Below are 25525 nucleotides of genomic sequence, written 5' to 3' on the forward strand. Positions count from 1 at the left end.
AGTGTCTTACAGTCTTAGTGTCTTACAGTCTTAGTGTCTTACAGTCTTAGTGTCTTACAGTCTTAGTGTCTTACAGTCTTAGTCTTAGTGTCTTACAGTCTTAGTGTCTTACAGTCTTAGTGTCTTACAGTCTTAGTGTCTTACAGTCTTACAGTCTTAGTGTCTTACAGTCTTAGTGTCTTACAGTCTTCGTGTCTTACAGTCTTCGTGTCTTACAGTCTTAGTGTCTTACAGTCTTAGTGTCTTACAGTCTTCGTGTCTTGCAGTCTTAGTGTCTTGCAGTCTTAGTGTCTTACAGTCTTAGTGTCTTACAGTCTTAGTGTCTTGCAGTCTTAGTGTCTTGCAGTCTTACAGTCTTAGTGTCTTACAGTCTTAGTCTTAGTGTCTTACAGTCTTAGTGTCTTACAGTCTTAGTGTCTTACAGTCTTAGTGTCTTACAGTCTTAGTGTCTTGGTGTCTTACAGTCTTGGTGTCTTACAGTCTTAGTGTCTTACAGTCTTACAGTCTTAGTGTCTTACAGTCTTAGTGTCTTACAGTCTTAGTCTTAGTGTCTTACAGTCTTAGTGTCTTAGTCTTAGTGTCTTACAGTCTTAGTGTCTTACAGTCTTAGTGTCTTACAGTCTTAGTGTCTTACAGTCTTAGTGTCTTACAGTCTTAGTGTCTTACAGTCTTAGTCTTAGTGTCTTACAGTCTTAGTGTCTTACAGTCTTAGTGTCTTACAGTCTTAGTGTCTTACAGTCTTACAGTCTTAGTGTCTTACAGTCTTAGTGTCTTACAGTCTTACAGTCTTAGTGTCTTACAGTCTTAGTGTCTTACAGTCTTAGTGTCTTACAGTCTTACAGTCTTAGTGTCTTACAGTCTTAGTGTCTTAGTCTTACAGTCTTAGTGTCTTACAGTCTTAGTGTCTTACAGTCTTAGTGTCTTACAGTCTTAGTGTCTTACAGTCTTAGTGTCTTACAGTCTTAGTGTCTTACAGTCTTAGTGTCTTACAGTCTTACAGTCTTAGTGTCTTGCAGTCTTACAGTCTTAGTGTCTTACAGTCTTAGTGTCTTACAGTCTTAGTGTCTTACAGTCTTAGTGTCTTACAGTCTTAGTGTCTTACAGTCTTAGTGTCTTACAGTCTTAGTGTCTTACAGTCTTAGTGTCTTACAGTCTTAGTGTCTTACAGTCTTAGTGTCTTACAGTCTTAGTCTTAGTGTCTTACAGTCTTAGTGTCTTACAGTCTTAGTGTCTTACAGTCTTAGTGTCTTACAGTCTTAGTGTCTTACAGTCTTAGTGTCTTACAGTCTTAGTGTCTTGCAGTCTTAGTGTCTTGCAGTCTTACAGTCTTAGTGTCTTACAGTCTTAGTGTCTTACAGTCTTAGTGTCTTACAGTCTTACAGTCTTAGTGTCTTACAGTCTTAGTGTCTTAGTCTTACAGTCTTAGTGTCTTACAGTCTTAGTGTCTTACAGTCTTAGTGTCTTACAGTCTTAGTGTCTTGCAGTCTTAGTGTCTTGCAGTCTTAGTGTCTTGCAGTCTTAGTGTCTTGCAGTCTTAGTGTCTTGCAGTCTTAGTGTCTTGCAGTCTTAGTGTCTTACAGTCTTACAGTCTTAGTGTCTTACAGTCTTAGTGTCTTACAGTCTTAGTGTCTTACAGTCTTAGTGTCTTGCAGTCTTACAGTCTTAGTGTCTTACAGTCTTAGTGTCTTACAGTCTTAGTCTTAGTGTCTTACAGTCTTAGTGTCTTAGTCTTAGTGTCTTACAGTCTTAGTGTCTTACAATCTTAGTGTCTTACAGTCTTACAGTCTTAGTGTCTTACAGTCTTAGTGTCTTACAGTCTTAGTCTTAGTGTCTTGCAGTCTTAGTGTCTTGCAGTCTTAGTGTCTTAGTGTCTTACAGTCTTAGTGTCTTGCAGTCTTAGTGTCTTAGTGTCTTACAGTCTTAGTGTCTTACAGTCTTAGTGTCTTAGTGTCTTAGTGTCTTACAGTCTTAGTGTCTTGCAGTCTTAGTGTCTTAGTGTCTTACAGTCTTAGTGTCTTACAGTCTTACAGTCTTAGTGTCTTACAGTCTTAGTGTCTTACAGTCTTAGTGTCTTACAGTCTTACAGTCTTACAGTCTTCGTGTCTTACAGTCTTCGTGTCTTACAGTCTTAGTGTCTTACAGTCTTAGTGTCTTACAGTCTTAGTGTCTTACAGTCTTAGTGTCTTACAGTCTTAGTCTTCGTGTCTTACAGTCTTACAGTCTTAGTGTCTTGCAGTCTTACAGTCTTACAGTCTTAGTGTCTTACAGTCTTAGTGTCTTACAGTCTTAGTGTCTTACAGTCTTAGTCTTCGTGTCTTACAGTCTTACAGTCTTAGTGTCTTGCAGTCTTACAGTCTTACAGTCTTAGTGTCTTACAGTCTTAGTGTCTTACAGTCTTAGTGTCTTACAGTCTTAGTCTTCGTGTCTTACAGTCTTACAGTCTTAGTGTCTTACAGTCTTAGTGTCTTACAGTCTTAGTGTCTTACAGTCTTAGTGTCTTACAGTCTTAGTGTCTTACAGTCTTAGTGTCTTACAGTCTTAGTGTCTTACAGTCTTAGTGTCTTACAGTCTTAGTGTCTTACAGTCTTTGTGTCTTACAGTCTTAGTGTCTTACAGTCTTAGTGTCTTACAGTCTTAGTGTCTTACAGTCTTAGTGTCTTACAGTCTTAGTGTCTTAGTGTCTTACAGTCTTAGTGTCTTGCAGTCTTAGTGTCTTGCAGTCTTAGTGTCTTGCAGTCTTAGTGTCTTGCAGTCTTAGTGTCTTGCAGTCTTAGTGTCTTGCAGTCTTCGTGTCTTACAGTCTTCGTGTCTTACAGTCTTCGTGTCTTACAGTCTTCGTGTCTTACAGTCTTCGTGTCTTACAGTCTTAGTGTCTTACAGTCTTAGTGTCTTACAGTCTTACAGTCTTAGTCTTAGTGTCTTACAGTCTTACAGTCTTAGTGTCTTACAGTCTTAGTGTCTTACAGTCTTAGTGTCTTACAGTCTTACAGTCTTAGTCTTAGTGTCTTACAGTCTTACAGTCTTAGTGTCTTACAGTCTTAGTGTCTTACAGTCTTAGTGTCTTACAGTCTTAGTGTCTTACAGTCTTAGTGTCTTACAGTCTTAGTGTCTTACAGTCTTACAGTCTTAGTGTCTTACAGTCTTAGTGTCTTACAGTCTTAGTGTCTTACAGTCTTCGTGTCTTACAGTCTTAGTGTCTTACAGTCTTAGTGTCTTACAGTCTTAGTGTCTTGCAGTCTTAGTGTCTTACAGTCTTAGTGTCTTACAGTCTTAGTGTCTTACAGTCTTAGTGTCTTACAGTCTTCGTGTCTTACAGTCTTCGTGTCTTACAGTCTTCGTGTCTTACAGTCTTAGTGTCTTACAGTCTTAGTGTCTTACAGTCTTAGTGTCTTACAGTCTTAGTGTCTTACAGTCTTAGTGTCTTACAGTCTTAGTGTCTTAGTGTCTTACAGTCTTACAGTCTTAGTGTCTTACAGTCTTAGTGTCTTGCAGTCTTAGTGTCTTACAGTCTTAGTGTCTTACAGTCTTAGTGTCTTACAGTCTTAGTGTCTTACAGTCTTAGTGTCTTACAGTCTTCGTGTCTTACAGTCTTCGTGTCTTACAGTCTTCGTGTCTTACAGTCTTAGTGTCTTACAGTCTTACAGTCTTAGTGTCTTACAGTCTTAGTGTCTTACAGTCTTAGTGTCTTGCAGTCTTACAGTCTTAGTGTCTTGCAGTCTTACAGTCTTACAGTCTTAGTGTCTTACAGTCTTAGTGTCTTACAGTCTTAGTGTCTTACAGTCTTAGTGTCTTACAGTCTTAGTCTTAGTGTCTTACAGTCTTAGTGTCTTACAGTCTTAGTGTCTTACAGTCTTAGTGTCTTACAGTCTTAGTGTCTTACAGTCTTAGTGTCTTGCAGTCTTAGTGTCTTGCAGTCTTACAGTCTTAGTGTCTTACAGTCTTAGTGTCTTACAGTCTTACAGTCTTAGTGTCTTACAGTCTTAGTGTCTTAGTCTTACAGTCTTAGTGTCTTACAGTCTTACAGTCTTACAGTCTTCGTGTCTTACAGTCTTCGTGTCTTACAGTCTTAGTGTCTTACAGTCTTAGTGTCTTACAGTCTTAGTGTCTTACAGTCTTAGTGTCTTACAGTCTTACAGTCTTACAGTCTTACAGTCTTACAGTCTTAGTGTCTTACAGTCTTAGTGTCTTACAGTCTTAGTGTCTTACAGTCTTAGTGTCTTACAGTCTTACAGTCTTACAGTCTTACAGTCTTACAGTCTTACAGTCTTACAGTCTTAGTGTCTTACAGTCTTAGTGTCTTACAGTCTTAGTGTCTTACAGTCTTAGTGTCTTACAGTCTTAGTGTCTTGCAGTCTTAGTGTCTTGCAGTCTTAGTGTCTTGCAGTCTTAGTGTCTTGCAGTCTTAGTGTCTTGCAGTCTTAGTGTCTTAGTGTCTTACAGTCTTAGTGTCTTGCAGTCTTAGTGTCTTAGTGTCTTACAGTCTTAGTCTTACAGTCTTAGTGTCTTACAGTCTTAGTGTCTTACAGTCTTAGTGTCTTCGTGTCTTACAGTCTTCGTGTCTTACAGTCTTCGTGTCTTACAGTCTTAGTGTCTTAGTCTTAGTGTCTTACAGTCTTAGTGTCTTACAGTCTTAGTGTCTTACAGTCTTAGTGTCTTACAGTCTTAGTGTCTTAGTCTTACAGTCTTAGTGTCTTACAGTCTTACAGTCTTACAGTCTTCGTGTCTTACAGTCTTCGTGTCTTACAGTCTTAGTGTCTTACAGTCTTAGTGTCTTACAGTCTTAGTGTCTTACAGTCTTACAGTCTTACAGTCTTACAGTCTTACAGTCTTAGTGTCTTACAGTCTTAGTGTCTTACAGTCTTAGTGTCTTACAGTCTTAGTGTCTTACAGTCTTACAGTCTTACAGTCTTACAGTCTTACAGTCTTACAGTCTTAGTGTCTTACAGTCTTAGTGTCTTACAGTCTTAGTGTCTTACAGTCTTAGTGTCTTACAGTCTTAGTGTCTTACAGTCTTAGTGTCTTGCAGTCTTAGTGTCTTGCAGTCTTAGTGTCTTGCAGTCTTAGTGTCTTGCAGTCTTAGTGTCTTGCAGTCTTAGTGTCTTAGTGTCTTACAGTCTTAGTGTCTTGCAGTCTTAGTGTCTTAGTGTCTTACAGTCTTAGTCTTACAGTCTTAGTGTCTTACAGTCTTCGTGTCTTACAGTCTTCGTGTCTTACAGTCTTCGTGTCTTACAGTCTTCGTGTCTTACAGTCTTAGTGTCTTACAGTCTTACAGTCTTAGTGTCTTACAGTCTTAGTGTCTTGCAGTCTTAGTGTCTTGCAGTCTTACAGTCTTAGTGTCTTGCAGTCTTACAGTCTTACAGTCTTAGTGTCTTACAGTCTTAGTGTCTTACAGTCTTAGTGTCTTACAGTCTTAGTCTTAGTGTCTTACAGTCTTAGTGTCTTACAGTCTTAGTGTCTTACAGTCTTAGTGTCTTACAGTCTTAGTGTCTTACAGTCTTAGTGTCTTACAGTCTTAGTGTCTTGCAGTCTTAGTGTCTTGCAGTCTTACAGTCTTAGTGTCTTACAGTCTTAGTGTCTTACAGTCTTACAGTCTTAGTGTCTTACAGTCTTAGTGTCTTAGTCTTACAGTCTTAGTGTCTTACAGTCTTAGTCTTACAGTCTTCGTGTCTTACAGTCTTCGTGTCTTACAGTCTTAGTGTCTTACAGTCTTAGTGTCTTACAGTCTTAGTGTCTTACAGTCTTAGTGTCTTACAGTCTTTGTGTCTTACAGTCTTTGTGTCTTACAGTCTTTGTGTCTTACAGTCTTCGTGTCTTACAGTCTGTGTCTTACAGTCTTTGTGTCTTACAGTCTTAGTGTCTTGCAGTCTTAGTGTCTTAGTGTCTTACAGTCTTAGTCTTACAGTCTTAGTGTCTTACAGTCTTAGTGTCTTACAGTCTTAGTGTCTTCGTGTCTTACAGTCTTCGTGTCTTACAGTCTTCGTGTCTTACAGTCTTCGTGTCTTACAGTCTTCGTGTCTTACAGTCTTAGTGTCTTAGTCTTAGTGTCTTACAGTCTTAGTGTCTTACAGTCTTAGTGTCTTACAGTCTTAGTGTCTTACAGTCTTAGTGTCTTAGTGTCTTAGTGTCTTAGTGTCTTACAGTCTTAGTGTCTTAGTGTCTTACAGTCTTAGTGTCTTAGTGTCTTACAGTCTTAGTGTCTTACAGTCTTAGTGTCTTACAGTCTTAGTGTCTTACAGTCTTAGTGTCTAAGTGTCTTAGTGTCTTAGTGTCTTACAGTCTTAGTGTCTTACTGTCTTAGTGTCTTACAGTCTTAGTGTCTTACAGTCTTAGTGTCTTACAGTCTTAGTGTCTTACAGTCTTAGTGTCTTACAGTCTTAGTGTCTTACAGTCTTAGTGTCTTACAGTCTTAGTGTCTTAGTCTTAGTGTCTTAGTCTTAGTGTCTTAGTCTTAGTGTCTTACAGTCTTCGTGTCTTACAGTCTTAGTGTCTTACAGTCTTCGTGTCTTACAGTCTTCGTGTCTTGCAGTCTTAGTGTCTTGCAGTCTTAGTGTCTTGCAGTCTTAGTGTCTTACAGTCTTAGTGTCTTACAGTCTTAGTGTCTTACAGTCTTACAGTCTTAGTCTTACAGTCTTGCAGTCTTACAGTCTTAGTGTCTTGCAGTCTTACAGTCTTAGTGTCTTGCAGTCTTACAGTCTTAGTCTTACAGTCTTGCAGTCTTACAGTCTTAGTGTCTTGCAGTCTTACAGTCTTAGTGTCTTGCAGTCTTACAGTCTTAGTCTTACAGTCTTGCAGTCTTACAGTCTTAGTGTCTTACAGTCTTAGTGTCTTACAGTCTTAGTGTCTTACAGTCTTCGTGTCTTACAGTCTTAGTGTCTTACAGTCTTCGTGTCTTACAGTCTTAGTGTCTTACAGTCTTAGTGTCTTACAGTCTTCGTGTCTTACAGTCTTCGTGTCTTGCAGTCTTAGTGTCTTGCAGTCTTAGTGTCTTACAGTCTTAGTGTCTTACAGTCTTAGTGTCTTGCAGTCTTAGTGTCTTAGTGTCTTACAGTCTTCGTGTCTTGCAGTCTTAGTGTCTTGCAGTCTTAGTGTCTTGCAGTCTTAGTGTCTTACAGTCTTAGTGTCTTACAGTCTTAGTGTCTTGCAGTCTTAGTGTCTTAGTGTCTTACAGTCTTAGTCTTACAGTCTTGCAGTCTTACAGTCTTAGTGTCTTACAGTCTTAGTGTCTTCGTGTCTTACAGTCTTCGTGTCTTACAGTCTTCGTGTCTTACAGTCTTAGTGTCTTAGTCTTAGTGTCTTACAGTCTTAGTGTCTTACAGTCTTAGTGTCTTACAGTCTTAGTGTCTTACAGTCTTAGTGTCTTAGTGTCTTACAGTCTTAGTGTCTTAGTGTCTTACAGTCTTAGTGTCTTAGTGTCTTACAGTCTTAGTGTCTTACAGTCTTAGTGTCTTACAGTCTTAGTGTCTTACAGTCTTAGTGTCTTACAGTCTTAGTGTCTTACTGTCTTAGTGTCTTACTGTCTTAGTGTCTTACTGTCTTAGTGTCTTACAGTCTTAGTGTCTTACAGTCTTAGTGTCTTACAGTCTTAGTGTCTTACAGTCTTAGTGTCTTACAGTCTTAGTGTCTTAGTCTTAGTGTCTTAGTCTTAGTGTCTTACAGTCTTAGTGTCTTACAGTCTTCGTGTCTTACAGTCTTAGTGTCTTACAGTCTTAGTGTCTTACAGTCTTAGTGTCTTAGTGTCTTGCAGTCTTAGTGTCTTGCAGTCTTAGTGTCTTGCAGTCTTAGTGTCTTACAGTCTTAGTGTCTTACAGTCTTAGTGTCTTGCAGTCTTAGTGTCTTGCAGTCTTAGTGTCTTGCAGTCTTAGTGTCTTGCAGTCTTAGTGTCTTGCAGTCTTAGTGTCTTGCAGTCTTAGTGTCTTGCAGTCTTACAGTCTTAGTGTCTTACAGTCTTAGTCTTAGTGTCTTACAGTCTTAGTGTCTTAGTCTTAGTGTCTTACAGTCTTAGTGTCTTACAGTCTTAGTGTCTTCGTGTCTTACAGTCTTCGTGTCTTACAGTCTTCGTGTCTTACAGTCTTAGTGTCTTAGTCTTAGTGTCTTACAGTCTTAGTGTCTTACAGTCTTAGTGTCTTACAGTCTTCGTGTCTTACAGTCTTCGTGTCTTACAGTCTTCGTGTCTTACAGTCTTTGTGTCTTACAGTCTTCGTGTCTTACAGTCTTAGTGTCTTACAATCTTAGTGTCTTACAGTCTTAGTGTCTTACAGTCTTAGTCTTAGTGTCTTACAGTCTTAGTGTCTTACAGTCTTAGTGTCTTACAGTCTTAGTGTCTTACAGTCTTCGTGTCTTACAGTCTTCGTGTCTTACAGTCTTAGTGTCTTACAGTCTTAGTGTCTTACAGTCTTAGTGTCTTACAGTCTTAGTGTCTTACAGTCTTAGTGTCTTACAGTCTTACAGTCTTACAGTCTTCGTGTCTTACAGTCTTCGTGTCTTACAGTCTTCGTGTCTTACAGTCTTCGTGTCTTACAGTCTTCGTGTCTTACAGTCTTCGTGTCTTACAGTCTTCGTGTCTTACAGTCTTAGTGTCTTACAGTCTTACAGTCTTAGTGTCTTACAGTCTTAGTGTCTTACAGTCTTAGTGTCTTACAGTCTTAGTGTCTTGCAGTCTTACAGTCTTACAGTCTTCGTGTCTTACAGTCTTCGTGTCTTACAGTCTTCGTGTCTTACAGTCTTAGTGTCTTACAGTCTTACAGTCTTAGTGTCTTACAGTCTTAGTGTCTTACAGTCTTAGTGTCTTACAGTCTTAGTGTCTTACAGTCTTAGTGTCTTACAGTCTTAGTGTCTTACAGTCTTAGTGTCTTACAGTCTTAGTGTCTTACAGTCTTAGTGTCTTGCAGTCTTACAGTCTTAGTGTCTTACAGTCTTAGTGTCTTACAGTCTTAGTGTCTTACAGTCTTCGTGTCTTACAGTCTTCGTGTCTTACAGTCTTCGTGTCTTACAGTCTTCGTGTCTTACAGTCTTTGTGTCTTACAGTCTTTGTGTCTTACAGTCTTCGTGTCTTACAGTCTTAGTGTCTTACAGTCTTAGTGTCTTACAGTCTTAGTGTCTTACAGTCTTAGTGTCTTACAGTCTTAGTGTCTTAGTCTTAGTGTCTTACAGTCTTAGTGTCTTAGTGTCTTAGTGTCTTAGTGTCTTACTGTCTTAGTGTCTTAGTGTCTTAGTGTCTTACAGTCTTTGTGTCTTACAGTCTTTGTGTCTTACAGTCTTTGTGTCTTACAGTCTTCGTGTCTTACAGTCTTAGTGTCTTACAGTCTTAGTGTCTTACAGTCTTAGTGTCTTACAGTCTTAGTGTCTTACAGTCTTAGTGTCTTACAGTCTTACAGTCTTACAGTCTTCGTGTCTTACAGTCTTCGTGTCTTACAGTCTTCGTGTCTTACAGTCTTAGTGTCTTACAGTCTTACAGTCTTAGTGTCTTACAGTCTTAGTGTCTTACAGTCTTAGTGTCTTACAGTCTTAGTGTCTTGCAGTCTTACAGTCTTAGTGTCTTGCAGTCTTACAGTCTTACAGTCTTAGTGTCTTACAGTCTTAGTGTCTTACAGTCTTAGTGTCTTACAGTCTTAGTCTTCGTGTCTTACAGTCTTACAGTCTTACAGTCTTACAGTCTTAGTGTCTTACAGTCTTAGTGTCTTAGTGTCTTAGTGTCTTAGTGTCTTAGTGTCTTACAGTCTTAGTGTCTTACTGTCTTAGTGTCTTACTGTCTTAGTGTCTTACAGTCTTAGTGTCTTACAGTCTTAGTGTCTTACAGTCTTAGTGTCTTACTGTCTTAGTGTCTTACTGTCTTAGTGTCTTACAGTCTTAGTGTCTTACAGTCTTAGTGTCTTACAGTCTTAGTGTCTTACAGTCTTAGTTTCTTACAGTCTTAGTGTCTTACAGTCTTAGTGTCTTACAGTCTTAGTGTCTTGCAGTCTTACAGTCTTAGTGTCTTACAGTCTTAGTGTCTTACAGTCTTAGTGTCTTACAGTCTTCGTGTCTTACAGTCTTCGTGTCTTACAGTCTTTGTGTCTTACAGTCTTTGTGTCTTACAGTCTTTGTGTCTTACAGTCTTCGTGTCTTACAGTCTTAGTGTCTTACAGTCTTAGTGTCTTACAGTCTTAGTCTTAGTGTCTTACAGTCTTAGTGTCTTACAGTCTTCGTGTCTTACAGTCTTCGTGTCTTACAGTCTTCGTGTCTTACAGTCTTCGTGTCTTACAGTCTTCGTGTCTTACAGTCTTCGTGTCTTACAGTCTTCGTGTCTTACAGTCTTCGTGTCTTACAGTCTTCGTGTCTTACAGTCTTAGTGTCTTACAGTCTTAGTGTCTTACAGTCTTAGTGTCTTACAGTCTTAGTGTCTTACAGTCTTAGTGTCTTACAGTCTTAGTGTCTTACAGTCTTAGTGTCTTACAGTCTTACAGTCTTACAGTCTTCGTGTCTTACAGTCTTCGTGTCTTACAGTCTTACAGTCTTAGTGTCTTACAGTCTTAGTGTCTTACAGTCTTAGTGTCTTACAGTCTTAGTGTCTTGCAGTCTTACAGTCTTAGTGTCTTGCAGTCTTACAGTCTTACAGTCTTAGTGTCTTACAGTCTTACAGTCTTAGTGTCTTACAGTCTTAGTGTCTTACAGTCTTAGTGTCTTACAGACTTAGTGTCTTACAGTCTTAGTGTCTTACAGTCTTAGTGTCTTGCAGTCTTACAGTCTTAGTGTCTTGCAGTCTTACAGTCTTAGTGTCTTACAGTCTTAGTGTCTTACAGTCTTAGTGTCTTACAGTCTTACAGTCTTACAGTCTTACAGTCTTACAGTCTTAGTGTCTTACAGTCTTAGTGTCTTACAGTCTTAGTCTTAGTGTCTTACAGTCTTAGTGTCTTAGTCTTAGTGTCTTACAGTCTTAGTGTCTTACAGTCTTAGTGTCTTACAGTCTTACAGTCTTACAGTCTTAGTGTCTTACAGTCTTAGTGTCTTACAGTCTTAGTGTCTTACAGTCTTAGTGTCTTACAGTCTTAGTGTCTTACAGTCTTAGTGTCTTGCAGTCTTACAGTCTAGTGTCTTACAGTCTTAGTGTCTTACAGTCTTAGTGTCTTACAGTCTTAGTGTCTTACAGTCTTAGTGTCTTACAGTCTTAGTGTCTTACAGTCTTAGTGTCTTACAGTCTTAGTGTCTTACAGTCTTAGTGTCTTACAGTCTTAGTGTCTTACAGTCTTAGTGTCTTACAGTCTTAGTGTCTTAGTGTCTTAGTGTCTTAGTGTCTTAGTGTCTTAGTGTCTTACAGTCTTAGTGTCTTACTGTCTTAGTGTCTTACTGTCTTAGTGTCTTACAGTCTTAGTGTCTTACAGTCTTACAGTCTTACAGTCTTAGTGTCTTACAGTCTTAGTGTCTTACAGTCTTAGTGTCTTACAGTCTTAGTGTCTTACAGTCTTAGTGTCTTGCAGTCTTAGTGTCTTGCAGTCTTACAGTCTTAGTGTCTTACAGTCTTAGTGTCTTACAGTCTTAGTGTCTTACTGTCTTACAGTCTTAGTGTCTTACAGTCTTAGTGTCTTACAGTCTTACAGTCTTAGTGTCTTACAGTCTTAGTGTCTTACAGTCTTAGTGTCTTACAGTCTTAGTGTCTTACAGTCTTAGTGTCTTACAGTCTTAGTGTCTTGCAGTCTTACAGTCTTAGTGTCTTAGTGTCTTACAGTCTTAGTGTCTTACAGTCTTAGTGTCTTACAGTCTTAGTGTCTTGCAGTCTTCGTGTCTTACAGTCTTAGTGTCTTACAGTCTTAGTGTCTTACAGTCTTAGTGTCTTACAGTCTTAGTGTCTTACAGTCTTACAGTCTTAGTGTCTTACAGTCTTAGTGTCTTACAGTCTTAGTGTCTTAGTGTCTTACAGTCTTACAGTCTTAGTGTCTTACAGTCTTAGTGTCTTACAGTCTTAGTGTCTTACAGTCTTAGTGTCTTACAGTCTTAGTGTCTTACAGTCTTACAGTCTTAGTGTCTTACAGTCTTAGTGTCTTACAGTCTTAGTGTCTTAGTGTCTTACAGTCTTGGTGTCTTACAGTCTTAGTGTCTTACAATCTTAGTGTCTTACAGTCTTACAGTCTTAGTGTCTTACAGTCTTAGTGTCTTACAGTCTTAGTCTTAGTGTCTTACAGTCTTAGTGTCTTAGTCTTAGTGTCTTACAGTCTTAGTGTCTTACAGTCTTAGTGTCTTACAGTCTTAGTGTCTTACAGTCTTAGTGTCTTACAGTCTTAGTGTCTTACAGTCTTAGTCTTAGTGTCTTACAGTCTTAGTGTCTTACAGTCTTAGTGTCTTACAGTCTTAGTGTCTTACAGTCTTACAGTCTTAGTGTCTTACAGTCTTAGTGTCTTACAGTCTTCGTGTCTTACAGTCTTCGTGTCTTACAGTCTTAGTGTCTTACAGTCTTAGTGTCTTACAGTCTTCGTGTCTTGCAGTCTTAGTGTCTTGCAGTCTTAGTGTCTTACAGTCTTAGTGTCTTACAGTCTTAGTGTCTTGCAGTCTTAGTGTCTTGCAGTCTTACAGTCTTAGTGTCTTACAGTCTTAGTCTTAGTGTCTTACAGTCTTAGTGTCTTACAGTCTTAGTGTCTTACAGTCTTAGTGTCTTACAGTCTTAGTGTCTTGGTGTCTTACAGTCTTGGTGTCTTACAGTCTTAGTGTCTTACAGTCTTACAGTCTTAGTGTCTTACAGTCTTAGTGTCTTACAGTCTTAGTCTTAGTGTCTTACAGTCTTAGTGTCTTAGTCTTAGTGTCTTACAGTCTTAGTGTCTTACAGTCTTAGTGTCTTACAGTCTTAGTGTCTTACAGTCTTAGTGTCTTACAGTCTTAGTGTCTTACAGTCTTAGTCTTAGTGTCTTACAGTCTTAGTGTCTTACAGTCTTAGTGTCTTACAGTCTTAGTGTCTTACAGTCTTACAGTCTTAGTGTCTTACAGTCTTAGTGTCTTACAGTCTTACAGTCTTAGTGTCTTACAGTCTTAGTGTCTTACAGTCTTAGTGTCTTACAGTCTTACAGTCTTAGTGTCTTACAGTCTTAGTGTCTTAGTCTTACAGTCTTAGTGTCTTACAGTCTTAGTGTCTTACAGTCTTAGTGTCTTACAGTCTTAGTGTCTTACAGTCTTAGTGTCTTACAGTCTTAGTGTCTTACAGTCTTAGTGTCTTACAGTCTTACAGTCTTAGTGTCTTGCAGTCTTACAGTCTTAGTGTCTTACAGTCTTAGTGTCTTACAGTCTTAGTGTCTTACAGTCTTAGTGTCTTACAGTCTTAGTGTCTTACAGTCTTAGTGTCTTACAGTCTTAGTGTCTTACAGTCTTAGTGTCTTACAGTCTTAGTGTCTTACAGTCTTAGTGTCTTACAGTCTTAGTCTTAGTGTCTTACAGTCTTAGTGTCTTACAGTCTTAGTGTCTTACAGTCTTAGTGTCTTACAGTCTTAGTGTCTTACAGTCTTAGTGTCTTGCAGTCTTAGTGTCTTGCAGTCTTACAGTCTTAGTGTCTTACAGTCTTAGTGTCTTACAGTCTTACAGTCTTAGTGTCTTACAGTCTTAGTGTCTTAGTCTTACAGTCTTAGTGTCTTACAGTCTTAGTGTCTTACAGTCTTAGTGTCTTACAGTCTTAGTGTCTTGCAGTCTTAGTGTCTTGCAGTCTTAGTGTCTTGCAGTCTTAGTGTCTTGCAGTCTTAGTGTCTTGCAGTCTTAGTGTCTTGCAGTCTTAGTGTCTTACAGTCTTACAGTCTTAGTGTCTTACAGTCTTAGTGTCTTACAGTCTTAGTGTCTTACAGTCTTAGTGTCTTGCAGTCTTACAGTCTTAGTGTCTTACAGTCTTAGTGTCTTACAGTCTTAGTCTTAGTGTCTTACAGTCTTAGTGTCTTAGTCTTAGTGTCTTACAGTCTTAGTGTCTTACAATCTTAGTGTCTTACAGTCTTACAGTCTTAGTGTCTTACAGTCTTAGTGTCTTACAGTCTTAGTCTTAGTGTCTTGCAGTCTTAGTGTCTTGCAGTCTTAGTGTCTTAGTGTCTTACAGTCTTAGTGTCTTGCAGTCTTAGTGTCTTAGTGTCTTACAGTCTTAGTGTCTTACAGTCTTAGTGTCTTAGTGTCTTAGTGTCTTACAGTCTTAGTGTCTTGCAGTCTTAGTGTCTTAGTGTCTTACAGTCTTAGTGTCTTACAGTCTTACAGTCTTAGTGTCTTACAGTCTTAGTGTCTTACAGTCTTAGTGTCTTACAGTCTTACAGTCTTACAGTCTTCGTGTCTTACAGTCTTCGTGTCTTACAGTCTTAGTGTCTTACAGTCTTAGTGTCTTACAGTCTTAGTGTCTTACAGTCTTAGTGTCTTACAGTCTTAGTCTTCGTGTCTTACAGTCTTACAGTCTTAGTGTCTTGCAGTCTTACAGTCTTACAGTCTTAGTGTCTTACAGTCTTAGTGTCTTACAGTCTTAGTGTCTTACAGTCTTAGTCTTCGTGTCTTACAGTCTTACAGTCTTAGTGTCTTGCAGTCTTACAGTCTTACAGTCTTAGTGTCTTACAGTCTTAGTGTCTTACAGTCTTAGTGTCTTACAGTCTTAGTCTTCGTGTCTTACAGTCTTACAGTCTTAGTGTCTTACAGTCTTAGTGTCTTACAGTCTTAGTGTCTTACAGTCTTAGTGTCTTACAGTCTTAGTGTCTTACAGTCTTAGTGTCTTACAGTCTTAGTGTCTTACAGTCTTTGTGTCTTACAGTCTTAGTGTCTTACAGTCTTAGTGTCTTACAGTCTTAGTGTCTTACAGTCTTAGTGTCTTACAGTCTTAGTGTCTTAGTGTCTTACAGTCTTAGTGTCTTGCAGTCTTAGTGTCTTGCAGTCTTAGTGTCTTGCAGTCTTAGTGTCTTGCAGTCTTAGTGTCTTGCAGTCTTAGTGTCTTGCAGTCTTCGTGTCTTACAGTCTTCGTGTCTTACAGTCTTCGTGTCTTACAGTCTTCGTGTCTTACAGTCTTCGTGTCTTACAGTCTTCGTGTCTTACAGTCTTAGTGTCTTACAGTCTTAGTGTCTTACAGTCTTACAGTCTTAGTCTTAGTGTCTTACAGTCTTAGTCTTAGTGTCTTACAGTCTTAGTGTCTTACAGTCTTAGTGTCTTACAGTCTTACAGTCTTAGTCTTAGTGTCTTACAGTCTTACAGTCTTAGTGTCTTACAGTCTTAGTGTCTTACAGTCTTAGTGTCTTACAGTCTTAGTGTCTTACAGTCTTAGTGTCTTACAGTCTTAGTGTCTTACAGTCTTACAGTCTTAGTGTCTTACAGTCTTAGTGTCTTACAGTCTTAGTGTCTTACAGTCTTCGTGTCTTACAGTCTTAGTGTCTTACAGTCTTAGTGTCTTACAGTCTTAGTGTCTTGCAGTCTTAGTGTCTTACAGTCTTAGTGTCTTACAGTCTTAGTGTCTTACAGTCTTAGTGTCTTACAGTCTTCGTGTCTTACAGTCTTCGTGTCTTACAGTCTTCGTGTCTTACAGTCTTCGTGTCTTACAGTCTTCGTGTCTTACAGTCTTAGTGTCTTACAGTCTTAGTGTCTTACAGTCTTAGTGTCTTACAGTCTTAGTGTCTTACAGTCTTAGTGTCTTAGTGTCTTACAGTCTTACAGTCTTAGTGTCTTACAGTCTTAGTGTCTTGCAGTCTTAGTGTCTTACAGTCTTAGTGTCTTACAGTCTTAGTGTCTTACAGTCTTAGTGTCTTACAGTCTTAGTGTCTTACAGTCTTCGTGTCTTACAGTCTTCGTGTCTTACAGTCTTCGTGTCTTACAGTCTTAGTGTCTTACAGTCTTACAGTCTTAGTGTCTTACAGTCTTAGTGTCTTACAGTCTTAGTGTCTTGCAGTCTTACAGTCTTAGTGTCTTGCAGTCTTACAGTCTTACAGTCTTAGTGTCTTACAGTCTTAGTGTCTTACAGTCTTAGTGTCTTACAGTCTTAGTGTCTTACAGTCTTAGTCTTAGTGTCTTACAGTCTTAGTGTCTTACAGTCTTAGTGTCTTACAGTCTTAGTGTCTTACAGTCTTAGTGTCTTACAGTCTTAGTGTCTTGCAGTCTTAGTGTCTTGCAGTCTTACAGTCTTAGTGTCTTACAGTCTTAGTGTCTTACAGTCTTACAGTCTTAGTGTCTTACAGTCTTAGTGTCTTAGTCTTACAGTCTTAGTGTCTTACAGTCTTACAGTCTTACAGTCTTCGTGTCTTACAGTCTTCGTGTCTTACAGTCTTAGTGTCTTACAGTCTTAGTGTCTTACAGTCTTAGTGTCTTACAGTCTTAGTGTCTTACAGTCTTACAGTCTTACAGTCTTACAGTCTTACAGTCTTAGTGTCTTACAGTCTTAGTGTCTTACAGTCTTAGTGTCTTACAGTCTTAGTGTCTTACAGTCTTACAGTCTTACAGTCTTACAGTCTTACAGTCTTACAGTCTTACAGTCTTAGTGTCTTACAGTCTTAGTGTCTTACAGTCTTAGTGTCTTACAGTCTTAGTGTCTTACAGTCTTAGTGTCTTGCAGTCTTAGTGTCTTGCAGTCTTAGTGTCTTGCAGTCTTAGTGTCTTGCAGTCTTAGTGTCTTGCAGTCTTAGTGTCTTAGTGTCTTACAGTCTTAGTGTCTTGCAGTCTTAGTGTCTTAGTGTCTTACAGTCTTAGTCTTACAGTCTTAGTGTCTTACAGTCTTAGTGTCTTACAGTCTTAGTGTCTTCGTGTCTTACAGTCTTCGTGTCTTACAGTCTTCGTGTCTTACAGTCTTAGTGTCTTAGTCTTAGTGTCTTACAGTCTTAGTGTCTTACAGTCTTAGTGTCTTACAGTCTTAGTGTCTTACAGTCTTAGTGTCTTAGTCTTACAGTCTTAGTGTCTTACAGTCTTACAGTCTTACAGTCTTCGTGTCTTACAGTCTTCGTGTCTTACAGTCTTAGTGTCTTACAGTCTTAGTGTCTTACAGTCTTAGTGTCTTACAGTCTTACAGTCTTACAGTCTTACAGTCTTACAGTCTTAGTGTCTTACAGTCTTAGTGTCTTACAGTCTTAGTGTCTTACAGTCTTAGTGTCTTACAGTCTTACAGTCTTACAGTCTTACAGTCTTACAGTCTTACAGTCTTACAGTCTTACAGTCTTAGTGTCTTACAGTCTTAGTGTCTTACAGTCTTAGTGTCTTACAGTCTTAGTGTCTTACAGTCTTAGTGTCTTACAGTCTTAGTGTCTTGCAGTCTTAGTGTCTTGCAGTCTTAGTGTCTTGCAGTCTTAGTGTCTTAGTGTCTTACAGTCTTAGTGTCTTGCAGTCTTAGTGTCTTAGTGTCTTACAGTCTTAGTCTTACAGTCTTAGTGTCTTACAGTCTTCGTGTCTTACAGTCTTCGTGTCTTACAGTCTTCGTGTCTTACAGTCTTCGTGTCTTACAGTCTTAGTGTCTTACAGTCTTACAGTCTTAGTGTCTTACAGTCTTAGTGTCTTGCAGTCTTAGTGTCTTGCAGTCTTACAGTCTTAGTGTCTTGCAGTCTTACAGTCTTACAGTCTTAGTGTCTTACAGTCTTAGTGTCTTACAGTCTTAGTGTCTTACAGTCTTAGTCTTAGTGTCTTACAGTCTTAGTGTCTTACAGTCTTAGTGTCTTACAGTCTTAGTGTCTTACAGTCTTAGTGTCTTACAGTCTTAGTGTCTTACAGTCTTAGTGTCTTGCAGTCTTAGTGTCTTGCAGTCTTACAGTCTTAGTGTCTTACAGTCTTAGTGTCTTACAGTCTTACAGTCTTAGTGTCTTACAGTCTTAGTGTCTTAGTCTTACAGTCTTAGTGTCTTACAGTCTTAGTCTTACAGTCTTCGTGTCTTACAGTCTTCGTGTCTTACAGTCTTAGTGTCTTACAGTCTTAGTGTCTTACAGTCTTAGTGTCTTACAGTCTTAGTGTCTTACAGTCTTTGTGTCTTACAGTCTTTGTGTCTTACAGTCTTTGTGTCTTACAGTCTTCGTGTCTTACAGTCTGTGTCTTACAGTCTTTGTGTCTTACAGTCTTAGTGTCTTGCAGTCTTAGTGTCTTAGTGTCTTACAGTCTTAGTCTTACAGTCTTAGTGTCTTACAGTCTTAGTGTCTTACAGTCTTAGTGTCTTCGTGTCTTACAGTCTTCGTGTCTTACAGTCTTCGTGTCTTACAGTCTTCGTGTCTTACAGTCTTCGTGTCTTACAGTCTTAGTGTCTTAGTCTTAGTGTCTTACAGTCTTAGTGTCTTACAGTCTTAGTGTCTTACAGTCTTAGTGTCTTACAGTCTTAGTGTCTTAGTGTCTTAGTGTCTTAGTGTCTTACAGTCTTAGTGTCTTAGTGTCTTACAGTCTTAGTGTCTTAGTGTCTTACAGTCTTAGTGTCTTACAGTCTTAGTGTCTTACAGTCTTAGTGTCTTACAGTCTTAGTGTCTAAGTGTCTTAGTGTCTTAGTGTCTTACAGTCTTAGTGTCTTACTGTCTTAGTGTCTTACAGTCTTAGTGTCTTACAGTCTTAGTGTCTTACAGTCTTAGTGTCTTACAGTCTTAGTGTCTTACAGTCTTAGTGTCTTACAGTCTTAGTGTCTTACAGTCTTAGTGTCTTAGTCTTAGTGTCTTAGTCTTAGTGTCTTAGTCTTAGTGTCTTACAGTCTTCGTGTCTTACAGTCTTAGTGTCTTACAGTCTTCGTGTCTTACAGTCTTCGTGTCTTGCAGTCTTAGTGTCTTGCAGTCTTAGTGTCTTGCAGTCTTAGTGTCTTACAGTCTTAGTGTCTTACAGTCTTAGTGTCTTACAGTCTTACAGTCTTAGTCTTACAGTCTTGCAGTCTTACAGTCTTAGTGTCTTGCAGTCTTACAGTCTTAGTGTCTTGCAGTCTTACAGTCTTAGTCTTACAGTCTTGCAGTCTTACAGTCTTAGTGTCTTGCAGTCTTACAGTCTTAGTGTCTTGCAGTCTTACAGTCTTAGTCTTACAGTCTTGCAGTCTTACAGTCTTAGTGTCTTACAGTCTTAGTGTCTTACAGTCTTAGTGTCTTACAGTCTTCGTGTCTTACAGTCTTAGTGTCTTACAGTCTTCGTGTCTTACAGTCTTAGTGTCTTACAGTCTTAGTGTCTTACAGTCTTCGTGTCTTACAGTCTTCGTGTCTTGCAGTCTTAGTGTCTTGCAGTCTTAGTGTCTTACAGTCTTAGTGTCTTACAGTCTTAGTGTCTTGCAGTCTTAGTGTCTTAGTGTCTTACAGTCTTCGTGTCTTGCAGTCTTAGTGTCTTGCAGTCTTAGTGTCTTGCAGTCTTAGTGTCTTACAGTCTTAGTGTCTTACAGTCTTAGTGTCTTGCAGTCTTAGTGTCTTAGTGTCTTACAGTCTTAGTCTTACAGTCTTGCAGTCTTACAGTCTTAGTGTCTTACAGTCTTAGTGTCTTCGTGTCTTACAGTCTTCGTGTCTTACAGTCTTCGTGTCTTACAGTCTTAGTGTCTTAGTCTTAGTGTCTTACAGTCTTAGTGTCTTACAGTCTTAGTGTCTTACAGTCTTAGTGTCTTACAGTCTTAGTGTCTTAGTGTCTTACAGTCTTAGTGTCTTAGTGTCTTACAGTCTTAGTGTCTTAGTGTCTTACAGTCTTAGTGTCTTACAGTCTTAGTGTCTTACAGTCTTAGTGTCTTACAGTCTTAGTGTCTTACAGTCTTAGTGTCTTACTGTCTTAGTGTCTTACTGTCTTAGTGTCTTACTGTCTTAGTGTCTTACAGTCTTAGTGTCTTACAGTCTTAGTGTCTTACAGTCTTAGTGTCTTACAGTCTTAGTGTCTTACAGTCTTAGTGTCTTAGTCTTAGTGTCTTAGTCTTAGTGTCTTACAGTCTTAGTGTCTTACAGTCTTCGTGTCTTACAGTCTTAGTGTCTTACAGTCTTAGTGTCTTACAGTCTTAGTGTCTTAGTGTCTTGCAGTCTTAGTGTCTTGCAGTCTTAGTGTCTTGCAGTCTTAGTGTCTTACAGTCTTAGTGTCTTACAGTCTTAGTGTCTTGCAGTCTTAGTGTCTTGCAGTCTTAGTGTCTTGCAGTCTTAGTGTCTTGCAGTCTTAGTGTCTTGCAGTCTTAGTGTCTTGCAGTCTTAGTGTCTTGCAGTCTTACAGTCTTAGTGTCTTACAGTCTTAGTCTTAGTGTCTTACAGTCTTAGTGTCTTAGTCTTAGTGTCTTACAGTCTTAGTGTCTTACAGTCTTAGTGTCTTCGTGTCTTACAGTCTTCGTGTCTTACAGTCTTCGTGTCTTACAGTCTTAGTGTCTTAGTCTTAGTGTCTTACAGTCTTAGTGTCTTACAGTCTTAGTGTCTTACAGTCTTAGTGTCTTACAGTCTTAGTGTCTTAGTGTCTTACAGTCTTAGTGTCTTAGTGTCTTACAGTCTTAGTGTCTTAGTGTCTTACAGTCTTAGTGTCTTACAGTCTTAGTGTCTTACAGTCTTAGTGTCTTACAGTCTTAGTGTCTTACAGTCTTAGTGTCTTACTGTCTTAGTGTCTTACTGTCTTAGTGTCTTACTGTCTTAGTGTCTTACAGTCTTAGTGTCTTACAGTCTTAGTGTCTTACAGTCTTAGTGTCTTACAGTCTTAGTGTCTTACAGTCTTAGTGTCTTAGTCTTAGTGTCTTAGTCTTAGTGTCTTACAGTCTTAGTGTCTTACAGTCTTCGTGTCTTACAGTCTTAGTGTCTTACAGTCTTAGTGTCTTACAGTCTTAGTGTCTTAGTGTCTTGCAGTCTTAGTGTCTTGCAGTCTTAGTGTCTTGCAGTCTTAGTGTCTTACAGTCTTAGTGTCTTACAGTCTTAGTGTCTTGCAGTCTTAGTGTCTTGCAGTCTTAGTGTCTTGCAGTCTTAGTGTCTTGCAGTCTTAGTGTCTTGCAGTCTTAGTGTCTTGCAGTCTTAGTGTCTTGCAGTCTTACAGTCTTAGTGTCTTACAGTCTTAGTCTTAGTGTCTTACAGTCTTAGTGTCTTAGTCTTAGTGTCTTACAGTCTTAGTGTCTTACAGTCTTCGTGTCTTACAATCTTAGTGTCTTACAGTCTTACAGTCTTAGTGTCTTACAGTCTTACAGTCTTAGTGTCTTACAGTCTTAGTGTCTTACAGTCTTAGTGTCTTACAGTCTTAGTGTCTTACAGTCTTAGTGTCTTACAGTCTTAGTGTCTTACAGTCTTAGTGTCTTACAGTCTTAGTGTCTTACAGTCTTTGTGTCTTACAGTCTTTGTGTCTTACAGTCTTTGTGTCTTACAGTCTTAGTGTCTTACAGTCTTAGTGTCTTACAGTCTTAGTGTCTTACTGTCTTAGTGTCTTACTGTCTTAGTGTCTTACTGTCTTAGTGTCTTACAGTCTTAGTGTCTTACAGTCTTAGTGTCTTACAGTCTTAGTGTCTTACAGTCTTAGTGTCTTAGTGTCTTAGTCTTAGTGTCTTAGTCTTAGTGTCTTACAGTCTTCGTGTCTTACAGTCTTAGTGTCTTACAGTCTTAGTGTCTTACAGTCTTAGTGTCTTACAGTCTTAGTGTCTTAGTGTCTTGCAGTCTTAGTGTCTTGCAGTCTTAGTGTCTTGCAGTCTTAGTGTCTTGCAGTCTTAGTGTCTTGCAGTCTTACAGTCTTAGTGTCTTACAGTCTTAGTCTTAGTGTCTTACAGTCTTAGTGTCTTAGACTTAGTGTCTTACAGTCTTAGTGTCTTACAGTCTTCGTGTCTTACAATCTTAGTGTCTTACAGTCTTACAGTCTTAGTGTCTTACAGTCTTAGTGTCTTACAGTCTTAGTGTCTTACAGTCTTAGTGTCTTACAGTCTTAGTGTCTTACAGTCTTAGTGTCTTACAGTCTTAGTGTCTTACAGTCTTAGTGTCTTACAGTCTTAGTGTCTTACAGTCTTAGTGTCTTACAGTCTTAGTGTCTTACAGTCTTCGTGTCTTACAGTCTTTGTGTCTTACAGTCTTTGTGTCTTACAGTCTTTGTGTCTTACAGTCTTAGTGTCTTACAGTCTTACAGTCTTAGTGTCTTACAGTCTTAGTGTCTTAGTGTCTTACAGTCTTAGTGTCTTACAGTCTTAGTCTTAGTGTCTTACAGTCTTAGTGTCTTAGTCTTAGTGTCTTACAGTCTTAGTGTCTTACAGTCTTAGTGTCTTACAGTCTTCGTGTCTCACAGTCTTCGTGTCTTACAGTCTTTGTGTCTTACAGTCTTTGTGTCTTACAGTCTTTGTGTCTTACAGTCTTTGTGTCTTACAGTCTTTGTGTCTCACAGTCTTCGTGTCTTACAGTCTGTGTCTTACAGTCTTAGTGTCTTACAGTCTTAGTGTCTTACAGTCTTACAGTCTTAGTCTTAGTGTCTTACAGTCTTACAGTCTTAGTGTCTTACAGTCTTAGTGTCTTACAGTCTTAGTGTCTTACAGTCTTAGTGTCTTACAGTCTTAGTGTCTTACAGTCTTAGTGTCTTACAGTCTTAGTGTCTTACAGTCTTAGTGTCTTACAGTCTTCGTGTCTTACAGTCTTCGTGTCTTACAGTCTTTGTGTCTTAGTCTTTGTGTCTTACAGTCTTTGTGTCTTACAGTCTTAGTGTCTTACAGTCTTAGTGTCTTACAGTCTTAGTGTCTTACAGTCTTAGTGTCTTACAGTCTTAGTGTCTTACAGTCTTTGTGTCTTACAGTCTTTGTGTCTTACAGTCTTTGTGTCTTACAGTCTGTGTCTTACAGTCTGTGTCTTACAGTCTTAGTGTCTTACAGTCTTAGTGTCTTACAGTCTTACAGTCTTACAGTCTTAGTCTTAGTGTCTTACAGTCTTACAGTCTTAGTGTCTTACAGTCTTACAGTCTTCGTGTCTTACAGTCTTCGTGTCTTACAGTCTTCGTGTCTTACAGTCTTCGTGTCTTACAGTCTTCGTGTCTTACAGTCTTCGTGTCTTACAGTCTTAGTGTCTTACAGTCTTACAGTCTTAGTGTCTTACAGTCTTAGTGTCTTACAGTCTTAGTGTCTTACAGTCTTCGTGTCTTACAGTCTTAGTGTCTTACAGTCTTAGTGTCTTACAGTCTTACAGTCTTAGTGTCTTACAGTCTTCGTGTCTTACAGTCTTCGTGTCTTACAGTCTTCGTGTCTTACAGTCTTCGTGTCTTACAGTCTTCGTGTCTTACAGTCTTCGTGTCTTACAGTCTTAGTGTCTTACAGTCTTACAGTCTTAGTGTCTTACAGTCTTAGTGTCTTACAGTCTTAGTGTCTTACAGTCTTCGTGTCTTACAGTCTTAGTGTCTTACAGTCTTAGTGTCTTACAGTCTTAGTGTCTTAGTGTCTTGCAGTCTTAGTGTCTTGCAGTCTTAGTGTCTTGCAGTCTTAGTGTCTTGCAGTCTTAGTGTCTTGCAGTCTTACAGTCTTAGTGTCTTACAGTCTTAGTGTCTTACAGTCTTCGTGTCTTACAGTCTTCGTGTCTTACAGTCTTCGTGTCTTACAGTCTTCGTGTCTTACAGTCTTCGTGTCTTACAGTCTTCGTGTCTTACAGTCTTCGTGTCTTACAGTCTTAGTGTCTTACAGTCTTACAGTCTTAGTGTCTTACAGTCTTCGTGTCTTAGTCTTAGTATCTTAGTCTTAGTGTCTTACAGTCTTACAGTCTTAGTGTCTTACAGTCTTCGTGTCTTAGTCTTAGTATCTTAGTCTTAGTGTCTTACAGTCTTAGTGTCTTACAGTCTTAGTGTCTTACAGTCTTAGTGTCTTACAGTCTTACAGTCTTAGTGTCTTACAGTCTTAGTGTCTTACAGTCTTACAGTCTTACAGTCTTCGTGTCTTACAGTCTTCGTGTCTTACAGTCTTAGTGTCTTACAGTCTTAGTGTCTTACAGTCTTAGTGTCTTACAGTCTTAGTGTCTTACAGTCTTAGTGTCTTACAGTCTTACAGTCTTAGTGTCTTACAGTCTTAGTGTCTTACAGTCTTAGTGTCTTACAGTCTTAGTGTCTTACAGTCTTAGTGTCTTACAGTCTTACAGTCTTACAGTCTTACAGTCTTACAGTCTTACAGTCTTACAGTCTTAGTGTCTTACAGTCTTAGTGTCTTACAGTCTTAGTGTCTTACAGTCTTAGTGTCTTACAGTCTTAGTGTCTTACAGTCTTACAGTCTTACAGTCTTACAGTCTTAGTGTCTTAGTCTTAGTATCTTAGTCTTAGTGTCTTACAGTCTTAGTGTCTTACAGTCTTAGTGTCTTACAGTCTTAGTGTCTTACAGTCTTAGTGTCTTACAGTCTTAGTGTCTTACAGTCTTCGTGTCTTACAGTCTTTGTGTCTTACAGTCTTTGTGTCTTACAGTCTTCGTGTCTTACAGTCTTCGTGTCTTACAGTCTTCGTGTCTTACAGTCTTCGTGTCTTACAGTCTTCGTGTCTTACAGTCTTCGTGTCTTACAGTCTTAGTGTCTTACAGTCTTAGTGTCTTACAGTCTTAGTGTCTTACAGTCTTAGTGTCTTACAGTCTTAGTCTTAGTGTCTTACAGTCTTACAGTCTTAGTGTCTTACAGTCTTAGTGTCTTACAGTCTTAGTATCTTACAGTCTTAGTATCTTACAGTCTTTGTGTCTTACAGTCTTTGTGTCTTACAGTCTTTGTGTCTTACAGTCTTCGTGTCTTACAGTCTTCGTGTCTTACAGTCTTCGTGTCTTACAGTCTTCGTGTCTTACAGTCTTAGTGTCTTACAGTCTTAGTGTCTTACAGTCTTACAGTCTTAGTGTCTTACAGTCTTAGTGTCTTACAGTCTTACAGTCTTAGTGTCTTACAGTCTTAGTGTCTTACAGTCTTAGTGTCTTACAGTCTTAGTGTCTTACAGTCTTAGTGTCTTACAGTTTTTGTGTCTTACAGTCTTTGTGTCTTACAGTCTTAGTGTCTTACAGTCTTAGTGTCTTACAGTCTTCGTGTCTTACAGTCTTCGTGTCTTACAGTCTTCGTGTCTTACAGTCTTCGTGTCTTACAGTCTTCGTGTCTTACAGTCTTCGTGTCTTACAGTCTTCGTGTCTTACAGTCTTAGTGTCTTACAGTCTTAGTGTCTTACAGTCTTAGTGTCTTACAGTCTTAGTGTCTTACAGTCTTACAGTCTTAGTGTCTTACAGTCTTAGTGTCTTACAGTCTTAGTGTCTTACAGTCTTAGTGTCTTACAGTCTTAGTGTCTTACAGTCTTAGTGTCTTACAGTCTTAGTGTCTTACAGTCTTACAGTCTTACAGTCTTACAGTCTTAGTGTCTTACAGTCTTAGTGTCTTACAGTCTTAGTGTCTTACAGTCTTAGTGTCTTACAGTCTTACAGTCTTACAGTCTTACAGTCTTAGTGTCTTACAGTCTTAGTGTCTTACAGTCTTAGTGTCTTACAGTCTTAGTGTCTTACAGTCTTAGTGTCTTACAGTCTTACAGTCTTAGTGTCTTACAGTCTTCGTGTCTTACAGTCTTCGTGTCTTACAGTCTTCGTGTCTTACAGTCTTAGTGTCTTACAGTCTTAGTGTCTTACAGTCTTAGTGTCTTACAGTCTTAGTGTCTTACAGTCTTAGTGTCTTACAGTCTTAGTGTCTTACAGTCTTACAGTCTTACAGTCTTAGTCTTAGTGTCTTACAGTCTTAGTGTCTTACAG

The 25525-nt window shown here is 38.9% G+C and overlaps 1 protein-coding gene across 3 annotated transcripts in view; it reads left to right on the plus strand.

The window, feature by feature from the left end:
• LOC146871825 (ATP-dependent chromatin remodeler CHD8-like) overlaps positions 1–25525 on the plus strand; it is a 3469548-nt gene that overhangs the window by 937888 nt on the left and 2506135 nt on the right. The window lies entirely within an intron of this gene.

The sequence above is a fragment of the Triturus cristatus genome, chromosome 1_1 (assembly GCF_964204655.1).
Source record: "Triturus cristatus chromosome 1_1, aTriCri1.1, whole genome shotgun sequence".
Classification (NCBI taxonomy): domain Eukaryota; kingdom Metazoa; phylum Chordata; class Amphibia; order Caudata; family Salamandridae; genus Triturus; species Triturus cristatus.